We start from the raw sequence: 13621 nt of genomic DNA on the forward strand, positions 1-13621 counted from the left end.
TTGTTAGGATTTCTTACTTAAACATCAACTAGAATCCGCTTGCAAAATTAAGGTTAAAAACATCATATTATCATTATTTTATGCTATCAATTTATAACGTTCCTAAATGCCTCAATTTTATAACATGTCTTTAACTTGCCAGTAACATTTCAACAAACCAGTGTCCGTTCGGTTCTCCTTCTTCGTCTACTTTCGCCTTTTGAGTCGGAAATTCAGCAAGTTGTGGCATCGGGCGTTGGCGTCCGGTGTGGTGTTTCTGTGTCAATCTTGCTACATAGCATTTTTTGTTTGGGAATAATGTGTCACACAGAAGAGTAAGAGTTGTCGAAACAGTGGAAATACACATTATTCTCAATTGAAAAAAAAAAATACTAAGAAAACATTCATCCTTTGCTAACGGTTCGAATGAAAACTCTTTTTAACGTTTACGGTAACGTTTACGGTAACGTTAACGGTAACTCCACTTAGATTAATGACCATCAAAGATGTGCACAATTTTAAACAGGACAGGCTAAATTAGCTAAAAAAAACAATAATAACTTACCCCATGTTAACTTCCTCGAACGATTTATAAAATTTCTTTCTGTAAATCTTCATTTTCCTCAAAAATGTTTCTCAGGTTCTGAAGATAGTCACCGATTTTGTGACCGAAACGTGAACGAGGGTCTTCTTCCAAGCCCTTAGTAAAGGGTGAATGTTCATCTCAGTCGGGTTTAACTGAGAGTGGGGTGCAATTTCACCGCTTCAACAACACCTACTCGTATGTGAAGCGTTATTCCCAAACAAAATAAAAGAGCAAATGAACAATCCGCCCCAAACGTATAGAACATATTTCTTCCGTATTATTCAGGTAAGGGAAAATTGGATTAAATAATTATTCGGGTAGTTATTGTTAGCTAATTCATTAACAAAACAATATTCAGCAATAAGATTACTGTCAATAACTTACATATGTGTAATTGTACGCAACGCCCATGCCATCCATGTCTCCCGTAGGCTTGATGTCTTCTGTCTTGTACCAGTTGAATGGGCCGTGCGTCGCTATATTGCTTTGTAATAATATTTTAATTTTAGCGATTTATTAGAAATTATATTAGTGGTTTTTCTGACGTTTATTTGTTTATCTTAGTTTGTGAAAGTAGTGCGTTTTATTTTTGAATTTATTTTAATTCGTTTTCGGTCTGGGTCTTAATTAAACAGAAGTTAATAGATGTAACATAATGATGAAGAATATTATCTTCATTGTTTCAGATACCACATAAAGGTTGTATCCAGGTGCTACCCGGTTTGAAATGGACAGAACCGTCGTGGATTTTATCCCATACTCCAACTCACGAACAGTGAAGCAAGAGGAAAAATAAAGGAGATTTGAAAAGTAATTTTGCACTTTATTTTCAATTGTGTAAAAAAGAAATATAAACATGTGAATATTTACGATGTGTTTCTAACGTTACTCGTGCAACGTTTTATAAAGATGGATTTGTACCATGTCAATAAAACGTTACCAAAACTAACATTACTTGTTCGATGTTGTAAATATGTTAAATTATACAATATTTTTATAAATTACGTTATTCTAATATATTAGAGATGTTTCTATGTTCAGAGGGGCCGTGCCATATCTTTTAATTTGCAACATACTAGCTCGCCTTTGATGCTAATTTTCGCGATTTTGGAGGGGCCTCTCACGCCCAATTCCCTTAAACTGCATTTACAAACATCTACTATCGGGATATACTAGCCCAATCGACTTCAAATATTTCGACATTTCCTCCAAGTCCTTCAATACAAAAAAAAATAAATTTTTTATTCTTTTCAAACGTCAACGTTATCTCGAAAATTAGTAATGACGCAGGCAGAGTTCCAGAACCACCCGAGCTAACACTTAAAAAAAATTAGAAAATACGAAATAATTTTTCGACATAGTTTCTTTAGAAATTGAGGCATTTTTCCTGTTCTAGGGCATCTATGCCTTGTCCATACTAGAAAGCTTCGAATGTTTCAAAATAATAGTCAACCTCGGACTTCGCCCCTTCATTATTAGCAAACCTCTCTCTACCGATCCATTTTTTTAAGTTTCAAAATAGAACATAATTTGAGGGGGCCGAATCTGTCGAATAAGGTGGCCAAGGAAAAAATTCTAAACCGAGTTGATCGCAATGACGAAAGTGTGAACTGGGGCGTCGACTTGGGTAAACAAGACTTTCTTTTTCGTCAAACGCGGTCGCTTTTTCCTCATTTTTTTCGCTCAACCACTGCAATAAATTTGCATAATATTCTTCATTTATTGTTTCTCCTTCAGGAAGTTAAAAGATAAAAATTATATCACGTGCATTCAAAGAAACTTAGGTATTTGTAATATAGAGAAATTTCTAACAGAAAGCTGCTATTTACCTGTCAGGCCGGTTACTTCCATTCTCCATGTCTCTCTTTCAACGGTTAATTAAAAAAAAATAAAAAGTGAACCAAAAAAATTTGGGTTTGCCAACAGTCCGACTTAAACCCTCCCTTTATTCAATATGACGCCTGCAATGGAACTAAATGAGACATCACGAGCTCTCCTCTATCACTCTCCTTTATTTAACTCGCTAAGAGACAAGTTTTACATAGAACTTCATAATATGGTGTAGGCACTTCTATGAGCATTCCAGCTGTATTGGCAACAGTCGCATTCCTGCTGAAAAGTCTTATTGTTTGAATTTCAGTCAAAGCCAGAAATTCCAAATTCATACCGCAATTTTGTTTAGTTTAGTTAAACAACAATCTGAACGTGGCAAGCCAAGTCTATTCTATGAAAATAAGAGGAATTTCCTTCCCGGTATGATAAATTAGATCGAAAATCTGACGGGGTGTACCAAAGCTGAGGTGTTAATGTTAATTCGAAACGTTGCAGCTGAGTAGGAAGACTTATGGCTCATTATAATGCAGAGCATAAGGCCTTTAACCTCCGTAGTAACACTTCATATGTTGGGAATAATCTTAACAGGGAGATTAAACTTGTAAGGTAAAGCGCATTGATATTTTGAGGGATTTGGGTCCCGTGATTTCCCCGTGAGCGTTCCATCCGACTAGAATTTCTTCGGGGGTATTAAACGATACCTTCGCAAGACGTCTTCTAAAAGAGGTTCCCCTGTTTATTATATTCTTTCTCCGTCTGGACATCCCCTAATAATACAAAGGTTTTATTTAGCATTTTTCTTGAAGTTTCCTTTTTATTGTTGCCGTTTGTTATATAAATTCTCGAATTTCCCGACATCTATTGCTTTCCCCGTTCGTTTATAAGATAACATTTTATGGACGAACAAAAGCTGAAAGAATTTAAGAATTTTTCAATTTATATTTTGGCGTTTTAATGTCTCGAGAGAGAATTTGCTGGTTGATTACCTTCTGATTGTAATTTACGAGGAAGGTTAGGCTAATTATTAGCGAACCATTCAGAATTTAGATCAAACAGAGCTGTTTGGTCGGAATAGTACTTAGCAAGGATTTTTCATCTTATTGCGCTTTCGCATGAACGCCACTCGAATTTAGGCATTAATCTTTCGTTACTGACATGCCCTGCAAAACTTTGAAATTGGGCCATAGATAGGAAATATTTACTAAAGCATCGAACAAATAATCCTTCCACTCCATAAAACAGTTTCAAGAATCTGATTGAAAATAAAATAAAAGTATGTAGTCCCTCCATTAGTGTAAAATGAGATATGTCGCGGAAGTATTTTATCTCCCGAGTTAAATGGGGTAATGTATTGGGCTAGATAAATTCCGCTTCAAGGGAGTTAACCTTGATAGTAAAGCACGATATGTAGGTAGACATTATTTATTTCACTTTTGTGCACCTATGAAGAGGGGAAGCCATCCACTGTGCATATGAGGGCTGCATCGTCGAAATGGAACATTTCATAGAGCAGTAGTGGAAATTGTGTTATTTCGAAAATTAGAATGGTTAGTTGGATGCAACAAATACTCCCTTGAAACAACAGAAGCGCAAATTGAAAATTGCTGGTTTTAATTGAAATTCAAATTGGGGCTGCGTAGGTTGAAAAAAATCAACTAAGTGGAGTCTCTTATCAATTTTACAGCTTCTTCGGGAACGTGGCAAACAATCTTGGCCAACAAATGGTCTTGGACAATTTCCCAAAAAACTCCCCTGCGATTCCATCCCTTTTTAAACCCCAGGGCAGAGTCCAGCGTTCTAAAATCGACACGTTTCTGCTTTTAATGCCATCAAGAGTCCAGTTATTTGATGATGAGATCTGACTATGAGAGTCTCCGTGATAACCTTAGGGACTACGTTCGCTAAAAGCTTATGAAGAACCCAATTTCAGCTAGCTACTGTTTTACGGAGATTAAGGGAATTTTCATATTGTAGTCTTAAGGCGTTCTAGTTTTTGTGCGACATTATTTAGTGGGTGGTTTAAAGTAGCACAAGCAGGCACTATAAATACCCTTCAAGAGCAGCGTATACGAAAATCACATTTATCACTCTCCAGGGTACATTTCGGAATGGCTTCTTTGAAGTTGACTTTACTAGAATCAACCCATCGAGACAATGAAGTCAAGCAAAGCTTACTATTTCGAGAAATGCTGCTGAACCAGATAAACTTTTTATCGAATAAATCCCAAACATATTGGAAGTTGTTTAACCACTTGACGGGATGCTGGAGCAACAAAAAGTTCAAGAAGAAGTTGAGCCAGCTCCTTCACTCAGCCTCCATTAAATCAATCCAATTATATCCCCAAAAGGAAGGAATGAGTGCAATCAAAAGTGCGATTGAAATAGTAAATATTACTTGGCTCTAACGACTTCAAGGGGTTGTATATCAACAATGAAAGGGATTAAAATTTACTAGAGCTTGACTGCATTAAAATCGTTCTATTTAAATGAACGACACAAACCTTAGTGAAACCGTTTCAAAATCAGTATGTTTTACAAGCTTTTTAAATTCTCTTATACTGTGGTTGGAATATCGAATATATTCGCTATCTTCTTCTTCCTCAGGAGTTTAAAATTCTTAAAGACTTCGGAAAGTTTTCTTAGTACTAAATGTTTTCAAGGGTTATATAAATAGCGAGGCCAATGATTGATAGATGTTGCTGATGTCGGTTGATGAAAATGCGTTTACAGGCTTTTAGTATCTATTTTCGTAGATGAAGAGGATGGATTGGTCAATTTCCTTATTATTTGATGCTCGTGTCACTTTTGATTAATCTTAAAGGCTGACAACTAGGATTTATTTAAATTTACATAAAATAACACTTTTAAATTGTTAAAAAGAATTTTTTTTGGTGTGCTTAAAAGATGCATCTGTAACGCAATATACATGAAGGCGTTAACTCAGGAATGTCTTCGTGAACACTGCTGGTTTTCACTTACATGGCAGAACGTGAATTAGGACATAAAATTCGTGGTTCGTTGTTAATGTCCCCAATCACTGTCAGGAAAACAAATATTTTTTTAAAATATCTATTACAAGTTTATTTTACTTTGTACAGCTTTATATACGCTTATACGGCACAAGTGAAAAGTTGTGCTTTTCCTTGGTATTTGGGTTTCGATTTTGTATTTTTTACTTACTTTTCAATTTCAAGTTAAAAACAACATATAGCTTCGTTCATGTTGATGTGCCTTGAAAATGGCCCACGGTGCATGTTCAATAATTGGAAACGTTCCAATTTTCCGTTTTTTATCTTTCACCTTACACTACAGTTTTATGCATTAGCGGCTTCACATGACCCCATGAAAAACAACCTGAAGGGTTCACATCGGGTGATCTGAGAGGCCGTACATGCGGTCCCATCCAAAAACATTCTACTTGATGATAATTTGCTGCGAGAAATATAAAAAATTGGTGATGGCACTACGAGAAAACGAAGCGTTTTCCATGAAAAGCACATTTTTAACAAAATCCGGGGTTGCTGCTGATTGAGTACGTAACAAAGTGCAAAAATGTACTCTAAAAGGAAAGTTCTTTGGTAATGGATCATGCACACATTATTTTACACGATAAAGATAAAGTGGTTGAGCTTTTAAAATTTGCCACAAGTTTTATGTGTAATATTTAATTTACCGGTATATTTTTACTGCTAATTTATCACCTATTTCCTCTGTTCAGTTTTTTACATGTCTTCTTGGATAACGTCTTGTCCTTTTAAATGTAAATAAATGTTTGAACGTTTGGACATGCTCGATGAGGAAATCGCGCTTGATACATTCCTTTTGCAGCTTGAGCATTACAGTGACTCATTCCGCAGACATAACTAATATCTACCATTTTCGAGTTGGTAGATTAAACCATTTGACGCACAGCTCGCGAGTTATCACCCAAAAACTCACACAAAAAAACTTTGTAAAACACTTATCAAATTCAGGTTTTGGCGTCTACTCTCAAATTTCTAAAATTAAATATCAATAAATTTTCTGATTTTGCAATCATGGAAATATCTGCATTGTTTTCCACGCCTTGGTTTGCGTGCATTGTTTCATTGTGCACTGCAGCTTTAGTAGTAAATTACAGAGTAAATTTTGCTATTGCCATATTCAAACTTTAAACTTATTGTCCTACAGAACGACTGCTGTTAGTGGGAAATACTCAGATAATATTTATTTTACGGCTTAGTATGTGACGCCCTCTGTTGGAAAACGAAAACTTAGGACATATTTGAGTTTTCCGTTTGTCCAAGAAACGCAAACAAAAAAACGAAATTAAAATCGATATTCTGCATCTCGAGAGCTTTGCTGATCCACGTTAACGCGACTGTTCGATCTCAAATTTCTTCAAAAATTCACCCCTTGAAGTTTAGAGACTTAATGCACCCCATGCATAGAGGCACACTGAGTACATAACTGCCGATTTATGATTATCCGCTATTGGGTTATTGCGTTTTTGTAAATAACGCAATGCTTCCAACAAATATCATATTTTCCCATTCAACTCGATAAATCCTTACAAAAATATTAATTTAATATTAGCTATATGTTTGCGCATTCATAGAATATTCCAAACCGAGTTATTATAATTTTTTAGGCGATTTTAATAACAAAAAATATATACATTCCGCCCGATGGAATAGATAACTTTTTGCTGCGGCATGTAGAAGTTCCTTAATAAAGAGCATTTTTTGTTCAAAAATAAAACTAAAACGCTCACACTGGAGATGAAACATCAAAACTCATGAAATGTTTCCTAGGAATAAATTTCATAAATTAGAGCTACTTCCAGTCCCAGTATTCCTGGTAATGGAATATCATGTCATAACATGCCGCAATTCGCATACTCCTGCAGATACTACGAGTAGAATACATTTCCAAAGCAGATGAAATTCCTTGTTTTTTTATCTTAAGTTTTCCATATTTTTCGGTTATAATGAATATTTATCATGCCTTCCGTTCGATCGTTTAACGTGCCAATAACATGAGCTAGAAAGTTCCAGATTTCCTGCACTACTCATGCTAAAACCGGGAAGCAACAAACTCGATCGAGTCCAATCAGTTGAATATGAACGCTAATTGTGACAAATGAAGTTAATGATGCCTCGAAGCCACTAATTACATATTTGGTGCTTCGACATTATTAATCAAAATTGGAGAAGTTTTCAGGTAACAAACTCTCACAAGCAGGCAGCGTAGGCCTCATGCTTTATTAATAGTCTCTTGTTGTGAATTCGACTGAACAAAATAAGTTAATAATTAAGCTTGAGGTTCGAAAACTGAAGGCTTAGGGCTTTTCTGGGAGGAATTAATCGAAATCAGCGCATTTGCAACGTTCCAGTAAACGGGAATCAAAATTTACCCAACATGTTATTTCCGACGTCGTCCAATTTAAGTAATTAATACGCTTTTCAGAGGCTTTGATTAAGCAGGCAGGTCGTAATTGGGAACGCTTGCTAATAGTCTTCCGTTTCATAGTTGTCACTTCCTTATCTCCATAATTGCAGAAAAATGCCAAAAAATAGAGCAGGGGTTGAATTAAAAAAAAAAAAAAAAAAAGTGTTCAATCAACCCGCTAAATGGAAATTTACTCACTGGGCGACGTTTTAATCAATGGCCTGGTGCTTTTCCACATTCTTGCTATGCCTACAGGCTTTGTTGTTAAGAGTCTCAAAGGCCGACGAACAAAAGGGACTATTGGAATTTAAATTCCGCTTTCAGATAAGCGAAAGCTCACTAAGACTTTCTTACACACGTTTCTAAGCTATACTAATGGACAAATGGACAAAACTAAGGAAACTTGTAAAATTTTCAGAAATTAATTGAATTCCACCCTGTGCAACGTCTACCATGTCTTATTAGGAAGTAGCGATTCAATGTAGGCAGTACAATTTTTTTATTGCGTTCATCGATAGTTTTCTTGCTAACTTGCTAATTTTGCTAGGAGGAAACTAGGGAAACTATAATTTTTATCGATTTTTGGTAGTTCTAGTATACCCACATTTTGCGTGTAATGCATATACGTATTTAACGCTTGGCATTGGAAGATGCCTATGCGAGCACATTTGTGTGAATACCTGCGATTAAAAATTGTCAAATCGTTTCAGAATGGAACAAGAACAAAAAGATATGGCTAAAAATTTTTCTTTGGACAAATTCGTAATATTCAAAGTACTGAAGAAGTACTGGACAGGAAACGTTATTACTAATAAAGTTGTGGTGGTAAAAAAACGAGCCAATACCCAGATGGGCGAAAAAGATTTATTGCTGAAGCACAACCGAACTTAGAAAGTAACGAAGTAGGGCAGATGACCAGCAAAAAGGCCATTAATTCCTCCGAAAAATTAAACAGCGCGATTTGCCTTCGGCCAAAAATATTTCCATTGCAACTGATTATTTCGGAAAAAAGTATCATTTAATGACGAAACCAAAATAACACTTTCCGCATCTGATGGGATAGAACTGGCAAGATTTCCAGTTAATAAACGGTAGGACCCCAAGTGTACTTTACACACAAACAGCATGACGGAGGGTCCATTCTTCTATGGGTGTGCTTTTATTCCTACAAAATGGCTCCAATTCATTTCGTGGGAAGAAAAATGGACAGCTAGTGTACTTAAATGTTATTAAAAACGTAATAGAACCATTTTGTGACGACAATCTGCCAGTTAATTGGAGATCTCAGGACGACAGAGATCAAAAACGTAAAGCGACAAATATTAAAAATTGGCTCAATTAAGCGAAAATCGTTGTTTTGTATTGAACAGCACAAAGCCCAGACTTGAATCTAATTGAACATACATAAAATAGATTAAAAGGACAAATTAGGAAACAAAATGTCACAAATGAGGAAAATTTAAAGGAACACGATCAAAACACATGGAGAAATATGGATATATATATGCAAAATGAATATTTTTCTTGAATCTGCACCCAAAAAGTGTGTACAAGCCTTTAGGAATATAGAATATGCTACGCATAATTAATTTGGTTGAATTTGTTTTATCACAAATGACGTTTATTGTCGGTTTTCTAAAATTTCTTTTAGTTCTGTCCAACAGTTTTTTTATTAAATAAATTAATTTTTGTCTTTATAATTCGAACTATATATAACATATGTTAGTATGCTTCTTTTACTGGCTTATGTACAGTGTTGAAAAAAAGTATAGGATCTTTTACATCCTTCATAGTTTTACATCAAAATAATCTATTATTAAAAAATAAACATATTAGACAAGAACTCAAGCACATATTTAACAATATTATAAGCAAAAACAAGTAAGTTCATTTCTACAAACATTAAAAAAATTAAAACAATAAATTCCTCCAAACAAAAAAGAATTAAATACTTCGTAAAATCCATTCTAATCCATACGAAACTTTAAATAAATTAATATTTTGTGTTACATTCTTTTGAGGCAATAACAGCCTGACATCGACGGTGCATAGAATCGATTAAATTTTCCAAATGGAAATTGGAATCTTCGCTCGTTCTTCCTGCAGGACTTTCCACAACTCATCCCAATCGGATACGTTCCTGTCTCGAATTTTTCGTTTTAAATGTTCCCAGAGATGTTCAATCGGATTGAGATCCGGCGACTGAGACGGCCACTCTAATATGGGGTTGTTATTATCATTCAGTCAATTTTCCGCTAAACGGGATGAATATTTAGGGTCGTCGTCCTGCTGGACATGTCAAAGTAAAACGCATAACTTCATCCGTAAATGGCAGTGTATGGTTCCCAAGAATGGCGTTGTATTGAAACCGGTCTATAATTTCCTTAATTTCACCAATGGTCCAATGCCGAATCGAGAAAAACATCCCTGTGTTTTCGATAGTTGGAATCAAACCTAGTTCCCACAGGTCGACCAACATAACTTTTTTTTATAAAACTTAAAAATGTTAACTGGAGCTTCATCACTGAAGAGTACTCAACTTTGAAAGTGACCGAAACAAATGTTGCTAAGCAAGTTTAGTTCTAGCTCTCCTATTCTTCTTAGAAATTGAGGGCTTCTTCACTGCAATACTTCCTACTAATCCCATTTCAGAAAAACCGACGATGTACGGTACGATCACTTATATTGATGTCACCATTGTTAGCGACTTCTTGCTTTATAATCCTGGAGGAGTTGCCAGGACCTGCAGATGATATTTTTTTAATCCGTCGATGGGAAGCGGCAATCGTCTTTCTTGGACATCCAGGTTTTAGACCATCTTGTACATCCCCGTAAGTGCAAAATTTTCTTAAAATTTCAGTCTTGGATAATATTTAACACCATTGGAATGTCTTGCTAGTTGCGGTCATCGCGTGACATTTGGAGTAATGAACTTCAAAAATCTTCCAAAAAATACTTTTCCTTGGGCAATAAAAAAATATTCCATGCTTTTATCCACGGCTGTACATCGTTATATATAAAACCACGTTAGATCAACGGAAGTATTAAAAAGACAGTAATAGCGAAAGTTTCCTTAGTATGTCCCTTAGGGTATGTCACCGTAACGAACGAGATAGTGTAATTTGGTGGTAATCCAAAAGAGTTTTGACAAAATATTCAATTTTGTGTCCCGTCCCGCTTTGGCCGTATTTTATTTCAGGTCATAACAAGACTATAAATAACCCTAGGGGAAACATTTGCCCAAAGTTATTGCACAATGCAATTTAAATGCGATTATGAGTTGGGCCCTTCGAGTTTATTAAGCTTCGTTGACATAGTTTTAGTCCGAAGAAAAAAAATAAGGACAAATGCGTTTAGAAGCTCCTTTGAACCTCTTTCCTCCCATATTTACATTTCGCAGTGAAAAGGGGAAATGGCATCCAAAGAGTTGTGACAAAATGCGTAATTCCCTCGCATTCGCGCCTCCATATTTCACACCGCACTAAGAACGCCATAAATAACCGAGAGAGGAACATTTTGCTTTTGAAGATTTAAAAATTTGTCAACGCAAAGATTTCTAGAATCTGTTTAATTCTGGAAATTAAATCCTAATATGGCAGTTGCACCCTACCAACAGGCACGGGGAAATTGCCAGTTTAGGAAAAGAAATTATTATTACCACCCCCGGGGCTGGATTTTAATGCCTGGTAGCACTTGGAGGGTGCTATAATTCAGAAAATAAATTTTAGATAGCCGGAAGTTTATGGTTTAACCATTTGGGTCTAATTGTTTTTTTTTTGGTAATATCGCACGACCGATTAGGTTGAATGTAGAGAAACATTTAACAAGTAAATCCTAAAACAACAACTTGATGCACAGATAACTAAAACAACTAGTGCATCAGCTGTATTGTTAAATACCTAAAACGCACACTAAATCGTTCCCTACTAATAAACAACGTAAGAAAACAAATTAATCTCCAACTATGGCCAAACGGCATGAATATTTCTAGCAATTGGGTTCAACACCATAATGGAGCCTCTAAGTTTCCCAATTACACCTAATGATGTTAGGATTATAAATAAGAGTGTCATGCATTTGGCATGAACTATTATCAAATAGCGGTACTACCAGTTAATGGATGATAACTCAATAATTACCTATGTGTACCTATGCCCAGAAATGAGCATTGAAACCTGAATATTCCTTATTTTCATTTTCAGTAGGCAATTGAATCCTTTTGTCTCAGACGTTACACCAGTCCAGATAATACCAGAATTTCAATCGTAGAATCGTCGCAATTGGCAAAAACGACACGTTTTCCCGCAAATTTGTTCAACGTTATTTATTTAAATATTTTTGAGCTGAAAATGGAAAAGTTAAGGCTGACGACCATGAATGTGGACAAAGTCAGCAGCAAGTCCGCGAAGGGAATATATGATACAACAAAATTAGAAATAAAATAATAATAATAATATATATAAATATAAAAAAATATCAGTAAAATAAACAGTAAAAGTAAAAATGGAAAGCGGATATTGGGCAATATAAGGTTATGGTTTCCTCTGTTTTTGCTTCTACTCTTTCCAGGCTACACCCGTATATGCGCAAATCCCTGATGAAGCCAATAAGCAGAAACGTATCGCCGACGTGCCAAACACCCTCTTTCTATTTCTACTAGAACGCTCCATTCTTTTTACTGACCTACTGCTATTTTTTATAAATTTACGTAATATTATAGATAATAAACACGTGACTTTTCACGATTAATTAAATTTTGTATTTGAGATAATGCCATTTCTTAGCTTAAATATAATGTTAAATATAAATATGAGTTTTTGACTGTAGCTTCGACGTAATGTAGCAGTCTATAGTCAAAAACTAAACAATTACTTAATATAAGCTGAAGCCCTATTTTAACACTATATTTCCTCAATGTAAATGTAGAAAAAACTACAATCGAGTAATTGACTCAGTTCAAGAAGATGTATCTTATAGCGGATATACTGGGCGTCTCACAAAAACGGGCAAAATCATAACTGAGTTATTTATAAATGGATTTTGATCAATTAAAAGCCGAATAAAATGATATTTTTCGAGCTTCTACGTAACGTCAAAGTCGATTTTATTAAATTAACTTCTTCCATTAGAGGTGGTATTTCAGGATTTCAAATAGAACTCCACATTTTTAAAATAATTTCTGATAGAAAATATTTTTATTAATTTAATGATGTACAAGTTAATGTTACAACGATTTTTAACTGAAAAAAATGTTTAAAATTGAACAATATGAGTTACGTTACCATTTGTATCGTCATGGGGCTATCTGCGTTATTTTGTGATTAACTGCATTTCATTCCGTCTCATCCTATTTCATCATCTTATACAAAGGCGCCTGGCGGAATGGACAATCGGCGTCCATGTAATATCCAACGAGAAGGGACAAGATAAAGCCGCCCCTAACTATTGGAACTACATCATTTGTCCTCATAATTTTCTGTGAGCAGTTATGCTGCAGGTGTGACTATTGTAAATTAGTTCTCTAGTGCCATAAAAATAGTTATAAAGTGTCGATAAATACGTTGTTAAATGCAGAAAAAAATCTTATTTGTAGCATCGAAGCCGAGGTATTAGTGCTCGAAAAATGAAATTGTTCACTTTTTTCAGTTTAAAATTGTCTTAACGTTAACTTGGAAATCACTAAATTCCGAAAAATATTTTCTATCAGTAAATGTAAAAGAATATGGAGATCCATTTGAAATTCTGATGTTCCCATGTGAAGGAGAAGTTGAGTTAAAAAAATCAGCTTTGACG

At 35.1% G+C, this 13621-nt stretch overlaps 1 protein-coding gene across 7 annotated transcripts in view; it reads left to right on the plus strand.

Annotated features, from left to right (window-relative positions):
- mGluR (metabotropic Glutamate Receptor) overlaps positions 1 to 13621 on the plus strand; it is a 105260-nt gene that overhangs the window by 31868 nt on the left and 59771 nt on the right. For 2 of the 7 annotated variants that reach the window (XM_066299349.1, XM_066299352.1), the window contains one exon: positions 1252 to 1375. The exons of the other annotated variants lie outside the window; for them this stretch is intronic. The gene's annotated coding sequence lies outside the window, so the exon portion shown is untranslated. The remainder of the gene's footprint in view (positions 1 to 1251; positions 1376 to 13621) is intronic. 7 annotated transcript variants of the gene reach the window in all.

The sequence above is a fragment of the Euwallacea fornicatus genome, chromosome 33 (genome assembly GCF_040115645.1).
Source record: "Euwallacea fornicatus isolate EFF26 chromosome 33, ASM4011564v1, whole genome shotgun sequence".
NCBI classification, from domain to species: Eukaryota; Metazoa; Arthropoda; class Insecta; order Coleoptera; family Curculionidae; genus Euwallacea; species Euwallacea fornicatus.